We start from the raw sequence: 16,217 nt of genomic DNA, 5'->3' as shown, positions 1-16,217 counted from the left end.
ATCCGCCCCGCCTCGGCTACTCGAGAGGCGTTACTTTCTTGAGGTCTCCTGAGACAGATCCCACTGACCATTTTTCCTCAGCAGATACAGGATTAATTACCCACTCATCGTTTGGGAGAAGCTCCAGACCAGAGGCCATAATCCAACTACAGATGCTTGATTCTGATATGAAATAGTTTGCCACATGTCTTGCTGTGAATGCTTTCTCTGGGGAGTATAATCAATCATTTTCATTTATTTGGTTTTAAAAAATTTGTTTGCTTTCTTTGATGCGAATTTAAGACCTGAGGTTGGGAGGCCTTGGACTCAGGAGGGAGAACATGGAAGAGGAAATATACAAGAGGAGCATGGCTGGAGGTGAGGGAGGAGAGATGGAAGGACCTGTCGTCTCCAGCTGGATATTGCAGGAGACTCAACATGTTCAAAATGCAATAATCTGGTCTCTAGACTACACCTGCTTTTCTTCCCTAGTTAAATAAATGGCACGACCATCTATTCTCTCCTTATCTTCTCCCGGGCTGTTTTCTTTTCTTACCTGTATTCTTCCCTATACCCTTCTCTCCCCACGAGCCAATCTATTTTGTCACCTGCACCTTCTAAATGTTTCTCAAATCCATTAATTTTTTTGGCCAATATATTGTTTTGTCATTTTATTGAGATGGAATCTCGTTCTGTCACCCAGGCTGGAGTGCAGTGACATGATCTCAGCTCACTGCACCTACCACCTCGTGGTTCAAGCGATTCTCCCGCCTCAGCCTCCCAAGTAGCTGAGACTATAGGCGCAGGCGACTGCGCCCGGACTAATTTTTGTATTTTTAGTAGAGATGGAGTTTCACCATGTTGGCCAGGCTGGTCTTGAACTCCTGACCTTGAGTGATCCACCCACCATCAGCCTCCCAAAGTGCAGGGATTACAGGCGTGAGCCACTGCACCCGCCCTCTCTTACCGTTTTAAGTCTTCATCTCTGTATTCTCCCCATAAATTCACGCCTTCCTCAATTGCAACATGTTGTTTTTATTCCTCACACACGCAGTTTTCTCCTCCTGCCATGCCTTTGCTCCCACTGTGTCCGGAATTGGTGAGTTCTTGGTCTCACTGACTTCATGAATGAAACCGCAGACCCTTGCGGTGAGTATTACAGTTTTTAAAGGTAGCGCGTCCGGAGTTTGTTCCTTCCAGAAGATATTCAGATGTGTTCGGAGTTTCTTCCTTCTGGTGGGCTCCTGGTCTCGCTGGCTCAGGAGTCAAGCTGCAGACTTTTGCGGTGAGTGTTACAGCTCACAAGAGCAGTGTGGACCCAGTGAGCAACAGCATGACTTATTACAAAAAGCGAAAGAACAAAACTTCCGGGGTGGAAGGGGACCCGAGCGGGTTGCCACTGCCGGCTCGGGGAGCCGGCTTTTATTATCTGGCCCCACCCACATCCTGCTGATTGGTCCACTTTACTGAGAGCCGATTGGTCTGTTTTACAGACAGCTGATTGGTCCGTTTTGACAGGGTGCTGATTGGTGCATTTACAATTCCTCAGCTAGACACAAAAGTTCTCCACCTCCCCACTAGATTAGTTAGACACAGTGTCAGTTGGTGTATTTACAAACCCTTAGCTAGACAGAGTGCTGATTGATGCATTTACAAACCTTGTAGCCAGAGTGCTGATTGGTGCATTTACAAACCTTGTAGACAGAACGCTGATTGGTGCATTTACAAACTTTGCAGCCAAGAGTACTGATCGGTGCATTTACAAACCTTGAGCCAGATAGTGCCGATTGGTGCATCCACAAACCCTGAGCTAGACACAGTGTGCTGATTGGTGTATTTACAATCCCTTAGCTAGACAAAGATTCTCCAAGTCCCCACTAGACTCAGGAGCCCAACTGGCTTCACCTAGTGGAATCACACACCGGGGCTGCAGGTGGAGCTACCTGCGAGTCCCACACAATGCACCCCCCACTCCTCAGTCCTTGGGCAGTGGATGGGACCAGGTGCCCTGAAGCAGGGGGCAGTGCTCATCTGGGAAACTCAAGCGGCACAGGAGGCCACAAAAAGTTGGGGAGACTCAGGCATGACCGGCTGCTGGTCCTGAGCCATACATAGCCTGCCAGGAGGCAGCTAAGGCCCAGCAATAAATTGAACACAGAACTAGTGGGCCAGCACTGCTGCGGGAATCCAGCACACCTTCCATACCTGCTGGCCCAGGTGCTAAGCCCCTTGCCGCTCTCAGTGCAATGCTCACCACGCCCACCTGCGTGCAGCATAGGTTCCCGCCCGTGCCTCTCCTGCCACACCTCCCTGCAACCCGACGCAGCTGCCTCCGGCCTCAGTCAGCTAAAGAGCTCCCACGGTACAGCACTGAGCTGAAAGGCTCAAGCACAACCAGAATGAGCAGAGGACAGAGGAACTGAGAGCAAGTGGAGGCTGTTGTCATACCGTTATCTCTCACTACCACTGTGTCCAGAATTGGTCTGACTTCAACAATGAAACCACAGCCCCTCACAGTGAATGTTACAGTTAAGGAGAGTGTGTCTGGAGTTTGTTCCTTCTGATGTTCTGATGCGGTCAGTTTTTCTGGGGAGTTCATGGTCTATGCCGGGTCAGAAGTAAAGACTGCATATACTTCGTGGTGAGTGTTACCACACTTAAAGCAACATACACTAGAATTGTTTTTTCTTCCTGGTGGGTTCATAGCTTCTGCTGGCTTCAGGAGTAAAGCTGCACACCTTCACAGTCTGCCAGCTCATAAAAGCAGCCTAAACCCAAAAAACATAAGCACCATAATGTGCAAGGATAGTGGAGCAAGTTTTTACTCCTGGCTCAGGCAGTCTGCTTTTATTCTCTTATCTGGCCCCACCCACATTCTGCTGATTAATTCATTTTACAGAGAGCTGATTGGTCTGTTTTACAGACAGTTGATTGGTCCATTTTCACAGGGTGCTGATTGGTGCGTTTACAATCCCTGAGCTAGAGGCAAAAGTTCTCCACCTCCCCACTACCTTAGCTAGATACAGAGTGTCAATCGGTGTTTTTACAAACCCTGAGCTAGACACAGAGTGCTGATTGGTGTGTTTACAAACCTTGAGCTAGATACAGAGTGCTGATTGGTGTATTTACGATCCCTTAGCTAGACATAAAGATTTTCCAAGTCCCAACCAGACTCAGGAGTCCAGCTGGCTTCACCCAGTGGATCTGGCATTGGGGCTGCAGGTGGAGCTGCTTGCCAGTTTCACGCTGTGCGCCCACACTTTTCAGCCTTTGGGCGGTCGATGGTACTGGGCGCCCCATGGAGCAGGGAACGGCGCTCGTAGGGGAGCCTCAGGCCGCGCAGGAGCCCGTCAGGAGAGGGTGGGGGAGGCTCAGACATGGCGGGCTGCAGGTCCCAAGCCCTGCCCCACGAGGAGGCAGCTAAGGCCCGGCAAGCAATCGAGCACAGCAGCTGCTGGCCCAGGTGCTAAGCCCCTCCCTGCCCGGGGCTTGCAGGTATGCCAGCCGCTCCGAGTGCGGGGCCGGCCGAGCCTACGCCCACCCGGAACTCGCGCTGGCCCGCAAGCGCCCCGTGCAGCCCCGGTTCCTGCCCGCGCCTCTCTCTCCACATCTCCCCGCAAGCTGAGGGAGCCGGCTCCGGCCTTGGCCAGCCCAGAAAGGGGCTCCCACAGTGCAGCGTTGGGCTGAAGGGCTTCTCAAGCGCGGCCAGAGTGGGCGCTGAGGCCGAGGAGGCACCGAGACCTAGCGAGGGCTATGAGGGCTGACAGCGCGCTGTTGTATCTCAACTGTCCCTTCACCCAGCTAACTCCCACTCAGCAGGTGTCGGCCTTTCCTGACCCCCTATGTTAGTCGTGCTTGTCCTGTGTCCCAGAGCCTGGGACCTTCTTCACAGCCATCATCACACTTCATTCTTTGCAATCTCTCCTCCCTAGAAAAGCTATGAAGTGAGGAAACATGTTTTTCCTTTTTTGCACCATACCCCAGTGCCAGGGTTACAGGTACCACACACCGACCCATTGTGCAAACCAGAAGAAGTCCTTTCCGCAGGCAGATGCGTCACAAAATGTTTCTGTCTCTGTTTTTGGTGGCAGCCACATGCCAGAATATTCGAGTGCAGGCTGGATTTCAGCTCTCATTTGTCCCTCTTGGTCAGGTGCTTTTGTGCAAAGCACAAAATATGAGGTGGTTTTGAAAAGCAAAAGCCAAGTGGAACTGAAGAAAAGATATCCACAAGTAGATTTGGTTTAGTCACTGAAATATGTGTAAAAGGATTGCTTATCATCCTACAATGAAATGGATGTCCAGAGAAACTGAAAAATCCTTCAGAATAAGCAAAAGAAATGTCAAAGTAAGAAAGCTAGGTGTGTTCAAGTCTCATATCTAATATGACTATCTTGGCATTGTGTTATAGCATAATTGGTAAGATTTGTTTCCTTAGTAGTAAGTTGTGCACAAAGGTGGGAACTGAACAATGAGAACACATGGACACAGGAAGGGGAACATCACACACCGGGGCTGCTTGTGGGATGGGGGGAGCGGGGAGGGATAGCATTAGGAGATATACCTAAAGTTAAAAGACGAGTTAATGGGTGCAGCACACCAAGATGGCACATGTATACATATATAACTAACCTGCACGTTTTGCACATGGACCCTAAAACTTAAAGTATAATAAAAAAAATGGGGCATCTTAAAATCTACAGCATTCTAGACTTGATAATATGTAGTATGAACATCAGTTAGGGATTATATTCACCTGCATGTAAGAGAACCTGAATAAAGGAACATAATCAAATACAGTTTATTTTTCTCACGTTCCAAGAAGCATGGAGACAGGCAGGCCCAGGCTGGTCTAGTAGCTCCGTGATGTCATTAATCATGGTTTCTGTCAATCACCCAGATTTCTTCAACTTTTCTTCTCTGCCTTTCTTAGCACATGACTTTCTTCATCTTGGTTCTCTCATGCTCTTAAGAGTGGACATAAAATTAGCAACTAGCAGTGACTGTACACGGTGATTTACATTACAGCCTCATCTATTTAGTTTATTATCCTTAAGTTGGATCTTCTTGTTCTTTATTTTCAGTATGCCATTTAATTTTCCATTTTTACTGATTGCTGTGTTATTTACCTGCAGCTTCTGTTTTCTAAGTGCACCATGAAGCATTTGCCTTTAATTCTATCTTTTACAAATTCATTAATTTCTTTTGTTATTTCTTCCCAATATTTACAAGTTTATTGAAGTCTTTCTGTATTGGTGCATGTTCTAATTTTGTAGTCACACTTTCTTCTTTTCTCTCTCATAACTTAGTTGACGTCAGATGATTTCTCGTTGTTTTGGAGTCTTTGAGGGAGTACTGCCAGTTCTACTATTGTGCATAATTTGTGTTTTGGGATTTTGCTTTTTCTTTCAGTTTTGTAATTCTTTTTACTTACTACATGTAATAAAAACATGTAGATTTGTGTATTGTCTTGAAAACGTGTCTCTTTTTGTCTTTGTTGTTTTTTTGCCAGAAATTACAACTTAAAAAAAAAAGATTTTGTCAGAAGGAAGTGACCTGCACTATTATTCATAAAATCCATATGAAAATCTAACGTGGAGTAATTGTGGAAAACCTTACATATGTCTAAAGAAAGATTAGAATCTTCAATGTTTTTTACTTTATATCTCATCTGTTATCAATTATCTTAATTAATAAGATTGTTTCTTCCTAGAGCTATCATTTATCGATCATCTACCAGAGCAGGAATTGGCAAATTATGGCTCATGGACAAAATCTGACCCACCACCTGTTTTTGTGAGTAAAATTTTTTTGGAACACAGCCACACCTATTCATTTAAATATTCTCTATGACTGCTTTTGTGCAACAAGGGCAGAGTTGAGTAGTTGTGACAGAGACCATGTGGCCTGCAAAACCTAAAATATTTACCATTTTAGCCTTTAAAGAAAAGTGTAGTCGAGCATAGTGGTGTATGCCTGTAGTCCTAGCTACTCAGGAAGCTGAAGCAGGAGGATTGCTTAAGCCCAGGAGTTCAAGTCCAGCCTGGGCAGCATAGTGAGACCTTGCTTTTAAGAGAGAGTGAGAGAGAGAGAAGTTTGCCGACCCCTGTACTAGAGTCTCACTGAAACTCCAGCAGCACTGTAACATACGAATCACAGCACCTTTGAAGTTCAGAGAAGTTAAATAATCTTCACAAAGTCACCTAACTAATAAGCTGTGCCTGGATCTGATCCCAAGTCAGGGATTCCTCATCACTATTATGTTATACCACTTTTATATACATGATGTCTCACATTAAACCTCATAGAAATCCACTTGGCTGGGCGCGGTGTCTCATGCCTGTAATCCTAGCACTTTGGGAGGCCGAGGTTGGCAGATCACGAGGTCAGGAGTTCGAGACCAGCCTGGCCAACATAGTGAAACCTCATCTCTACTGAAAATACAAAAATTAGCTGGGTGTGGTGGGGCACGCCTGTAGTCCCAGCTACTTGGGAGGCTGAGGCAGGAAAATCGCTTGAACCCGGGAGGTGGAGGCTGCAGTGAGCCAAGACGACAGTGTGAGACTTCGTCTCAGAAAAAAAAAAAAGAAAGAAAGAAATCCTCTCATTCCTGTTTTGTAGATGAGGAAACTGAGTCTTACTAATCTGTCCAATGTCCAAGGTCATACAGCTGATGAGTGGCAGAGCCAGGATTTGAACCTATGTCAGTGTGAAGCCAAACACTGCCTTTAAATATTACATTGTTAAATGTATTACTTCTCAAAGATTAAAAAATATTTTTAAGACAAGTTCTCACAGTGTTGCCCAGACTGGAGTGCAGTGAATATTCACAAGTGTGATCATTGTGCACTTTGGCCTCAGACTCCTGGGCTCAAGCAATCTTCCTGCCTTGCCTCCCGAGTAGCTGGGACTATAGGCACGTGCCATCATGCTCAGCCTTCTCAAAGACTTTTTGAGGGTTTAAAAAATTTATCACAAAATTAATACTAAGTCTAATTTCCTCTAGAAGTAAAAGTAAGGAAAACTTCTGGCAGGGTTCATTCGGATTGTTGACAGATCCATTTTTGTCTCTCCAGCACTGGGTTTTTCTAATCCTTAAAGCATGTGAAGATATCATTTACCTAACAAAGCAGTCATTGCAGGAACTTGTTAAGCCTGAGCTAATTCACTGCATTATAGCACTACCATTTCCCCTATTTTTTTCCAGATTAGCAGAAAATAGACACAAAATTACTTCTTTATAAGTTTACCATATAATCCCATTGAATTGATTGAAAGCATATAGTTAGAAAAAAGAAACTGAATAAGACTCTCCCTCCTGTATCTCTTCATGCCCTTTGAACATGTAAACTAAAAAGTAATCATTATTTTATGATGTCCAAAGATTCTCATTTATCTAAGTACTGATAGGATGTATAGAGCAAGTAGGTAACCTACTTGCACCCACCATGCAGTGTTGGGTTGTAATTCCATCTGGCTTTGCAGGACAGAATTGGCACCCAGATGGAAGTTAGTAGAGCTAGAGAGACAGCATCAACAGCAGGAATAAGAAAAGAGGCTGTGATGAAGACAGCAAAAAAAACCAGACATTCCCCTTGCACATTTCTGTGTTGGTCTTATAGGCTCAGGCAAGTAAAGCGAGACAGACACAGAGACAGGGCTGTGAGACCAATGCTTGATGACATGACTAATGTGTGAGCTTATCACTGTGCTTGTTTCACACCTGGAAGAGCAGAGGCTTCCTTTGAGGGCTCACCAGGGACATAAGAGGAGAGAAGAGCTCACAGTAGGACTGGTTAATTGAACTGATAATGCATTGAAGCACCTCAGGTGAAATGGTCCATCCATAACTTCATATGCCTGGTAGTACATTTTGTCTACATGTTGGTTTGTTTTGCTCCCAGTAACAGTGAGCAGCATAAGCTTGCTTTGCACCCCAGACAGGAACGCATCTGCCCATTTCTTGTTTGGCATATTCTAACAGGAAGGATTTTTAGGCTGGGAGTCCATTCCACACAGAATGAGAAGGAAATAAAAAACACTCCTGGGACAGGGGGTCCCCTACTAATTATTTTTCCATAAGTCTCCTGTTTACTTTCCAGCTGCCCTGAATCAAGCCTTTGGGAACTCATAAGTGGCAGGTGAAATTCACACCACGCAGTCTGTCAGGGTTTGGAATTGACACCAATAATTCCTGGCGGGTTATTTTTGCAAAGGTGTAAAGTTTGTTTTCTTAAATTGCTTTGAACATGCTTCTCATGATTTTAAAGACACTTTTAACAAGATTCAAAAAGTCTGGCAGGAGGTATGAGTGGAGATGGTAATTATAAGGACTTTCGAAATGAGTTATGACATCAGCCTTAAGTACCCAAAACATTGCTATCATAATTGTCATGCTTTTTTCTGCAAGAGCCACCGAAACAGGACACATACTCAGCAGATCATTTATTCTGCCAGCTTCCACATACCACTGAAAAGAATAATTTGCAAAATTCGCGGGAGAGTCTAACAATGCACTTAATGAGAGAATAATTTGTTGATGTTTCATTTGTAGTAAGCAGAATAAACAAAGAAATTCATGAAACAAAAACAGACTAAGTCACAGCAGAGAACACTCATGTTATGGGAGAGCAATCAAATGATACTTAGTGGCTACTGGGCAGAGACTCTGATCCGAAGGAAAGTGACCCAGTAGACTTCTTCTCGGACTCATTTAGACAGAAAGTTTTGCCTGTGTGTGGTTACAGTGGCATGGTACAGGTCAACTGGTTGGCTAAGCTTCTAGGATTTCCACCACTGCACACATGGACACCATTTTCTAACTCATATAACTAACAAAAAGATGCCTTGATTTAGGTAATAATTGATAGCAGGAAGAGGACAAATAAAACATGTACAGCTTGCATTTATTTTTACTTTGTTGTTTTTAAGTGCTAGAGTAATCACATCGTCCCACAGTAAGGAGAACACAGAGGCCCCCTCATGAAGTAAGGCTGGGTCGAGGCATTCTTGGGGCAGGTATTGGCACACAATGTCTCCCAGCAGCCTGTCACTGGTGCCTGAAATAGTGCCACCAGGTTCACTCTTTTGGATTTAGAGTGGTTATTGAAAAGCTGGTGCCCTGATGGTATAAAACCTTAAGCCTAGGCTAGCTTGCTCATGAGAGGCCACTTTTCCTAACGTGACAGATGATTGGCTGGGGAGACATGTACAGGCTTTCCAGGGGGTGGGTCTGGCCAGTCAGGGAGTCACAAGGTGGCAGTGGGGAGAAAAGGAAGCTGAGGGTGCTAAGGGGATGTTCTAGTACAGCCAGAAAGGGCTGATTTCACCTGTTTCACAGTGGGCTAGTGGTAAGTTTAGAAGGATGACAAAATATTGTTTAGACATCTGCCCAGCTGTTTCCTGCAAAGTTAGAGAGCCAAGCAAATGTCTCTGGATTTCAAAGGCCAACTATCAAAGTTATTTGTAAAACTGAAACAGGGCAGGGGATATAAAGGATATAAGAAACAATCCATTGTTGGCAAGATCTTCACATCTGAATTGACTAACATTGTCGATCAGGGAGCTTTGGCCCCAGTGTGGTAGAACAGATTGAACTGTGATCTTTGCAGGATGATGGATGCAGGGAAAGCCAGCAGATGGTTTATAGTGATCTGGCCAAGGCACTAATAGCAACAGAGCCCAGTGCTCGCAATGGCTTAGTCAGCTGAAGCTGACTGCACAGACGAGGAAGCGGGTTGTTCCAAGGTTGTGTAAGGACAAGAGCGGCACCTGAGTCCCGGCTGGGCAAAGCAGATTTTCCTTAAGCTCCTCAGCACTTGGTCACGTGGGTGCAGCCTTATAGAGCTTCACAAATTCTCTAAGAATGTCCCTAACAGTTTTGATAATTTCATGCTCTTATGATATCTCAAATCTTTTGGTGATATTCAAAGCTTACCAAATTAGAAAAGTTTTCATGTGTATGGAAGTTGTCTTCCGATACCAACTCTCTAGGTTCTCTTTTTCTTCATCCTTGATTGTGGCAGTGTAAAAGAGACAAAACTGGACCTACTACGGAAACCTAGCCGGGCTCAGTGGCTCACACCTGTAATCCCAGCACTTTGGGAGACTCAGGTGGGTAGATCACTTGAGCTTAGGAGCTCCAGACCAGCCTTGGCAACATGGTGAAACTGCATCTGTACCAAAAATACAAAAATTTACCAGGTGTGGTGGTGTGCGCCTGTTGTCCCAGCAACTGGGGAGGCTGAGGTGGGAGGATCCCTTGAGCCCAGGAGGTGGAGGTTGTAGCAAGCCAAGATCATATCACTGCCCTCCAGGGCAACAGAGAACCTTATACAAGTAGTTTACAACCAGTGGGGAGGTATTAGGGACTTTATATAAACATGCACACACACATCGTAAACATCCAAGGCCAACTCAAAAATATTCTGATAGACCCAGTTCTATCCTCCAACCCTTTCAACTTGAGTTATTTCATTCGCATTTTTGTTGCAATAATTTTTAGCTGCAGGAAACAAAATACATCTACAATGGCTTAAATTAAAATTTTTGTTTTCATACAACAAGAAATCCGGAATTGGTGGTTTTTGTTTATCAATTAGACATTGTCAGGACCTACAGTGTATAAGTCCCTTGTCCTTTTCCTTCATAAATTCAAGATGGCCCCTGAATTCAAGTCATCTTGTCCAGAATGAAGAAAGGGAAATGGGAGAGATGGCTATGCCAACTTTCAGGCATTTGTCCAAGAAGACTTCCACTTATGTCTCATGGTCTTGTATTGGGTCACTTGATCGCCTCATTTTGCAAGGAAGAGCTGCCAGCAGGAAGGACAGGGAGAAGAGGCTGTGAAGGCTTTAGGAGTAGCCATTCAAAGGATCTGCCACCATTAATTTATGGAATGAACAGAAAAATTACTAGCTCTGGCTGATTGACCATCACAATTGAGATCATGCTTTATTCTGCCACTAATAGAATACTTTCAATGCTGAGAGCAGTCACTTAATTTTGATCCTCAGGGACACCCTCTGATACTACTTTTCCATGAAGTAGGAAACTCGTTCAAGACTAGCCTTTGAATGGTATTAAAGTCTAAAAAACTTTAAACCAAGGTAGAAATGGCTATACTTTTTATTAGGTTATTATAGACAAAACCGCAATTTCGTTTGCACTAACCTAATTGTAGTGTGAAATCTGAACACACCTTGAAGATCATATCTCTTCTCTCCAGCAGTGCCACTACATGCAGTTACATTTTACTGAAAGGTAATAAAGTGAAAACTCAATGTTTGACAATGGCTTCACTGAGTGAAACAGATGGGTAACTGCAGGATATCCAGGTAGCCTTGATATTGATGAACTACAGCTCAGTAAAAATAAGCAATTTTTTAAAACAACTTTCTAACTTTAGGGGGTACAAGTGCAGGTTTCTTACATGCATATATTGTGTAGTGATGAAGTCGGGGCTTTTAGGGTACCCATCACTAGAATAGTGAACATTGCATCCAATAGGTCATTTTTCAAACCTTACCCCCATCCCATCCTTCCACCTTTCTGAGTCTCCAGTGTCTATTATTCCAGTCTGTACGTTCATGTGTCCCCATAGTTTAGTGTCCATTTATAAGAACATGGGGTATGTTTTTTGTGCGTGTGTGTTCCAATAAAACTTTATAGCCACTATGATTTGAATTTCATATAATTCTTTTTTCTTTAATTTTTCTATTTCAAGATTTTTTTTTCCTTTAGCTTTCAGAGGTTTAATTATGATGTGCCTTGAAATGTATTTCTTTGGGTTTTCCTATTTTGGATTTGCTCAGCTTTTTTGAAAAACTTTTTAATATTCTATAATATAGAAATTTGATTTATTTTAATATTTGGCTTCTTTTTGTTAACCCTTGCTCCTCAACTCCTTCCCCCCTCTATTAGTGTCTATTGTTGCCATCTTTATGTCCATGAGTACCTAATGTTTAGCTCTTACTTATAAGTGAGAACACGTGGTAGCTGGTTTTGTGTTTCTGTGTTAATTCACTTAGGATAATGGCCTGTAGCTGCATTCATGTTGCTGCAAAGGACATGATTTCATTCTTGTTTATGGCTGTATAGTATTCCATGGCATATATGTACCACATTTTCTTTATCTAAGCCACAGTTGGATAAAGCACCTAGGTTGATTCCATATCTTTGCTATTGTGAATAGTGTTGTGATGAACATACAAGTGCAAAACATGCAGTATTTGACTTGCTGTTTCTGGGTTATTTCAGTTAGGATAATGGCCTCCAGTTCCCTCCATGTTGCTGTAAAATACTTGACTTCATTCTTTTTTATGGCTGAGTAGTATTCCATGGTGTGTGTGTGTGTGTGTGTGTGTGTGTGAGAGAGAAAGAGAGAGAGAGAGAAAGATTTTTTCTCTATCCAGTACTCCATTGATAGACACACAGATTGATTCCATATCTTTGCTAGTATGAATAGTGCTACAATAAAAATACAGGTACAGGTATCTTTTTGATATAATGATTTCTTTCCTTTTGGGTAGATACACAGTAGTGAGATTGCTGGATCACATGGTAGTTCTATTTTTAGTTCTTTGAGAAATCACAATGAGCAATTTTGAAAGAGTCTTCCAAGGATATACTGAAACACAAATGAAAACAATGTACCCATAATTATGAACTCTTTATCCATCCTTTATATTTAAAAGAGATCTCCTAATCCAACTCTCTGGGATTTTATTTCTTCATGTGTGAAATGACGAGGTTGGAGTAGGAGATCTCTTTTAAATATAAAGGATGAAGATGCTTCCATAGAGGCTGAACATTAGTTTACATATTTAATTAGCCAGATTGAAGAATGTATGGCCTTAAGATTGGATATCATTCATTAAGGTTGATCCAGTTACAATAAAAATTTAATTTTTATTTACTTAATTTAAAAAAATTTTTTAATCTTAAAAAAATTTAAATCCCTTCCCAGCAAAGCAATACTTTTTATTTTTAAGTAGATGTTTCATTTCCTGCATTCCATACACATTTTTTAAAATATGACCAGCTTGGCAGACTCTGAAAGCACACGAGTCTGACATTAATTGGCAACATTGAATATGTGCATTCAAGTACTTATTCAAATGTATAACCTCCAACTAACTGCTGCTTCGCAGTTATCAAAATTTCCACTAATGTTATATTTATGAACTGCTAAATCTATATTTCTAGCCCAGAACTCTCTGCTGAGCATATCCAACTGCCCACTGAACATCTCTACTGGGATAGTCTGCTGAACAAGTTCAAAAACCAAGCTCCTTCTCTTCTCCTGAAAACCTGCTCCTCCTCCTGAGTTTCCAGCTCAGCAAATGGACCCTGCATCCAGCCTCTTGATTCTCTTCTAAAGATCTCTGTATCCCTAAATTTCTTTGTGGCCCAGCTGCCGCTGTCCTGGCCCTCTCTACTGCTTGCGTGAGTCGCTGCCATCCAGCCTCCTATTGGACTCCCACTCCAATCCATTCTCACAATCTTTCTAAGATGCACATTCAAACATTCTTTTATTCAGCAAATATTTATTGAATGTTTCCCACGTGCTGGGTACTGTTCCAGTCCTGTGTACAAAGCAAAGTCCTTGCCTTTACGGAACTTACATGGCAGAAGAAGCAGACAATAAGCAGACGAAAAAATGGATATATAATAAAATGATGGGTAGGGATAATTGCTACAGAGGAGAACAAGGAAGGGATGTTTTTATTTTTTATTTATTTATTATTATTATTATACTTTAAGTTTTAGGGTACATGTGCACAATGTGCAGGTTAGTTACATATGTATACATGTGACATGCTGGTGCACTGCACCCACTAACTCGGGAAGGGATGTTTTTAGATCGGATGGTCAAGGGAGGGCTTGAAGAGTGGTATTTGAGTAGAAAGAAGTGAAGAAGCAAACTAGGCGAATATCAGAGGAAAGAACGTTCCTGGGTGAGAAGACTCTAGAGTGGACCCTTGCTTTGTGTGTTTGAACAACAGCAAACAGGACAGGGGGGCTGGAGTGGAGTGAGCCAGAGGGAGAATGGAGGCAATGAGGCCAGGGAGGTGAGGAGGGACCAGACCAGGCAAGGCCTGGCTGTCCACTGATAGCTTTTCAGCAGGGGGGAGATGAGACATGCCTCCTGTTTCAAAACAACTGTCTCTGTTCTGTGGAAAATACATTGTAAGGGATCAAAAACAACAGCAGAGAGATCAGTTAGGAGGCTTATGCATAGTTTTAGCAAGAGATAATGGTGGATTTGGCCAGGCGTGGTGGCTCACACCTGTAATCCCAGCACTTTAGGAAGCTGAGGCGGGTGGATCACTTGAGGTCAGGAGTTCAAGACCAGCCTGGCCAACATGGTGAAACCCTGTCTCTACTGAAAATACAAAAATTAGCTGGGTGTGGGGGCAGGAGCCTGTAGTCTCAGCTACTTGGGAGGCTGAGGCAGGAGAATCGCTTGAACCCGGGAGGCGGAGGTTGTAGTGAGCTGAGATCATGCCACTGCACTCCAGCCTGGGTGACGAGAGCGAAATTCCATCTCAAAAAAAACAAAAAACAACACCAAAAAAACCCAAAACCAAAGAGATAACGGTGGATTTATTTTATTATATTTTACTATGGTAAAACATACATGACAAAATTTGCCATCTTAACCACTTTTAAGTGTACAGTTTAGTGGCATTAAGAATATTCACACTGTGGGGCAACCATCACCAACACCCATGGTGGAGCTTGTTTATCCTCCTAAACCAGAACTCTGTACACATGAAACAGTAACTCCCATTCCTTCCTCCCCTCAGCCCTGGCAGCCACTGTTACTTTCTGTCTCTATGAATTTGACTACTCCTGTTATGTCATGTAAGTGCAATCACACAATATGCAGCCTTTTGTGTCTGGCTTCTTTAACTTAGTACAATATTTCCAAGGCTCATCATCCTTTTTTTTTGAGATGAAGTTTCGCTCTTGTTGCCCAAGCTGGAGTACAATACTGTGATCTTGGCTCACCACAACCTCTGCCTTCTGGATTCAAGGAATAGCTGGAATTACGGGCATGTGCCACCACGCCCGACTAATTTTGTACTTTTAGTAGAGACGGGGTTTGTCCATGTTGGTCAGACTGGTCTCGAACTCCTGACCTCAGGTGATCCGCCCACGTCAGCCTCCCAAAGTGCTGGGATTACAGGTGTGAGCCACCGCGCCCTGCCAGACTTTCCATCCTTTTTAAAGCCGAGTAATACTCCATTGGATGTACATTTCCCATCTGGTTTTTCCTTTAATCTGTTGATGGACATTTGGCTGCTTCCACCTCTCAGCTATTGTCAATAATGCTGCCATAAACAAGAGTGTACAAATATCCCTTTGAGACCCTGCTTTTAATTCTTTTGGGTATATATACACCCAGAAGGGGCATTGCTGGATCAAATGGTAATTTGGGTGGATTATTTTCAATGTAGAGATGACAAGAATCTATTCCTCTGCCTAAAATTTTTCAATGGCTTTCTATTGCTTTCAGGCAAAAGTTGGTTTAATATGGTTCAAATATCTTGCAAGATTTTACCCTTGCCAATCTTTTGTAATCTCCCACCCCCACATTCTAAATGCTGGTGAATATCTTTGAATCCCTAGAATAGGCCATGCCGTTTTCTGGGAACTGGCCCCGACCCCGGCTGACTTGTCTCTATTCTTAGCTCTCCGGGAGAGGGCACTTTCCTATCCCGCGGAATCCAGATTAGACTTTCTAGAGCCACCTTCCCGAGTGCCTGCAGTGCCCTTGCTCTTCCTCTGCCTTGTGCATCTCGCGTCCTGCAGTACCGCTGTCCACCTGGGCGTGTTTCCTCTTACGTGGGAAGTGCTGTGTCTGACAGAACTGATACCAGCCAGGTACGAGTATCTGTTGAAAAATGAACACAAGAAGATGTACAACCTGTCCATTCCTTGAGACACAGTACTTTAAAATACCAGTCGCAAAGCTGGGCTCAGTGGCTCACGCCTGTAATCCCAGCACTTTGGGAGGCCAAGGCGGGTGGGTTACTTGAGGTCAGGAGTTTGAGACCAGTCTGGCCAATATGATGAAACCCTGTCTCTACTAAAACTACAAAAATTAGCCGGGTGTGGTGGCGGGCACCTGTAATCCCAGTTACTTGGGAGGCTGAGGCAGGAGAATTGCTTGAACCCGGGAGGCGGAGGTTGCAGTGACATGCCATTGCATTCCAGCCTGGGCGTCACAG

General features: G+C 43.6%; 1 long non-coding RNA gene across 1 annotated transcript in view; it reads right to left on the bottom strand.

The window, feature by feature from the left end:
• Positions 1–1,377, bottom strand: part of LOC129534400 (uncharacterized) — a 33,783-nt gene extending 32,406 nt beyond the window's left edge. The window contains exon 1 of the long non-coding RNA XR_008680997.2: positions 947–1,377. This is a non-coding gene — a long non-coding RNA (uncharacterized lncRNA). The remainder of the gene's footprint in view (positions 1–946) is intronic.
• Between the last annotated feature and the right edge of the window lie 14,840 nt (positions 1,378–16,217).

This window comes from Gorilla gorilla, chromosome 5 (assembly GCF_029281585.2).
Source record: "Gorilla gorilla gorilla isolate KB3781 chromosome 5, NHGRI_mGorGor1-v2.1_pri, whole genome shotgun sequence".
In the NCBI taxonomy this organism is placed as follows: domain Eukaryota; kingdom Metazoa; phylum Chordata; class Mammalia; order Primates; family Hominidae; genus Gorilla; species Gorilla gorilla.
This window is presented reverse-complemented; position numbering and strand designations above follow the sequence as displayed.